The sequence below is a fragment of the Dama dama genome, chromosome X (genome assembly GCF_033118175.1).
Source record: "Dama dama isolate Ldn47 chromosome X, ASM3311817v1, whole genome shotgun sequence".
In the NCBI taxonomy this organism is placed as follows: Eukaryota; Metazoa; Chordata; class Mammalia; order Artiodactyla; family Cervidae; genus Dama; species Dama dama.
In genome coordinates, this window is record NC_083714.1 from 138,679,778 (window position 1) to 138,681,820 (window position 2,043).

General features: G+C 41.6%; 1 non-coding gene across 1 annotated transcript; it reads right to left on the reverse strand.

Annotated features, from left to right (window-relative positions):
- Window positions 1–1,520: 1,520 nt before the first annotated feature.
- Window positions 1,521–1,593, reverse strand: TRNAG-GCC (transfer RNA glycine (anticodon GCC)). Its single transcript has one exon. It is a non-coding gene; the product is annotated as a tRNA-Gly (tRNA).
- Between the last annotated feature and the right edge of the window lie 450 nt (window positions 1,594–2,043).

A 2,043-nucleotide genomic window follows, 5' to 3' on the forward strand; every position in this document is an offset into this window, starting at 1 on the left:
GCAGATGAATTCTTTACCACTGAGTCACCGGGGAAGCTCTTACCAGTGAAAGAGAATAGTAATTTCCACCCAGTGGAATGGTAGTAAGATCTAATTGAATTGTATGCACATGCTATGAGTTATTATGAAAATGTAAGGTTTTATTAGTGTTATTATTGTTACTTGTACTGAAATTATGATGATGTCACGTTTCAGGGAAATAATTTGCCTTCCCAATTGGATATCTGGTTGCTAACAATGATAAAAAGGCTTAATATAAGCTGTCAAAAGAAAGCAAATAAAACTTAGGTCAAAAAAGAGGAATTGGATTTGTGAACTGGAATTTAATATGTAATGCATGAAATGCCTTACAGAGATGACTTAGAGCACTCAATAAAACCTTTTGGTTGGTTGATTTGATTTAGAACAGCAAAATCCATGAAAATAAACACTGACCCATCTACCCAGGAAGGGCTTTGCAAATCAAATAGCTTTTCGTCAACAGGCCTGATGACAGACAATATGAGAAATTCAATTTGCTCCATATCTATTTTCATATATTGGCTTGGAATATTCTGGCTTTTTGGGGAGTCTGCAGCAGAAATTGAGTGTTTCATCTGCAAGTTGAAAGTATGAGTCAGTTTAGTGAGCAAAGAAATATAAGCTGTATCATTGCTTAGGAAGATAATGTGAGGCATAAATGGTATACATGGGTGAGGCCTAAACGGAATACTGTGAGCCCAGATACGTTTATTCTGGTCAAATGTTCTGAAAACTATTTTCAATACTCTTTTTAAAATACGGCAGGCACCAGAACTCTGATAGCCCAGTAAAAAGACGCAGAGCTCAGTAAAATGTGGGTAAAAGACTTGAACAGATGTTTCAGTAAGGGTGATATATGAGGGGTCAATAAACACATGAAAAAGTTTTCAGCATTATCAGTCAACAACAAAATGCTAATTAAATACCATTTTTAAATGTGTGAGGTGTTCTTTGGAACCTCTGAGATGGTCTCAGGAAATACTGCTTCTGCTGCTGCTGCTAAGTCGCTTCAGTCATGTCCGACTCTGTGCAGCCCCATAGATGGCAGCCCACCAGGCTCCCCCATCCCTGGGATTCTCCAGGCAAGAACACTGGAGTGGGTTGCCATTTCCTTCTCCAATGCAGGAAAGTGAAAGGTGAAAGTGAAGTCACTCAGTCGTGTCCGACTATTAGCGACCCCATAGACTGCAGCCTACCAGGCTTCTCTGTCCATGGGATTTTCCAGGCAAGAGTACTGGAGTGGGTTTCCATTGCCTTCTCTGAGGAAATACTGCTACTCACTTAAAATTGAAGACACTGACCATACATAGCATGTGTTGGCAAGGAGGTGCAAGAACTGAATTCTCTTGTGCATTACAGATGGAAATGTGAAATGGTACAAACACTTGGGATCAGTTTCCTTTTCTTCTTTTTTCTTTCTTTTAAAAAAATATATATGTGACTGTGCTGGGTTTCAGTTGCTGCATGCAGGATCTTTAGTTGCAGCATGTGGGATCTCGTTCCCTGACCAGGGATCGAACCTAGGCCCCCTGCATTGGCAGCACAAAGTCCTAGCCACTGGACCACTAGGGAAACCCCTCCTTTACTTAAGCAGTTAAACACACTCCTTTTGTCCCAGCAATTCTGCTTCTAGGTATTTACCCATAAGGAGTGAAAATGTACCTTCAACAGAGTGGAGTTGAACCAACTCAGCTAGGTCCCAGCCTTGACTCCTGGGGGCGGGGTGGGTTTCATTGGGTTCTGTCATCTTTCTGTGCTCCACCTTCTCATTTTACAAGGATTGGTGAGATTAGGTGGTTTCTCAGTTTACTTAAAAGCTCTGTTTATAAGAGTCCGTGAAATAGTCCCTTGTGATACGGCTCTTACTTTCAAAGCCTCAGAAGCTCTGCACCCCTGGCACCAGCATGTGTAAGGACTCAGATGGCAGGAAGTCCAAAAGGTTTGGTAGCTCTCCAGAAATTGTCCTGTTTTCAGAGGAAAACTCTTCCCTATCTCCCCATCAGGGCTCAAAGCGAAGAAACA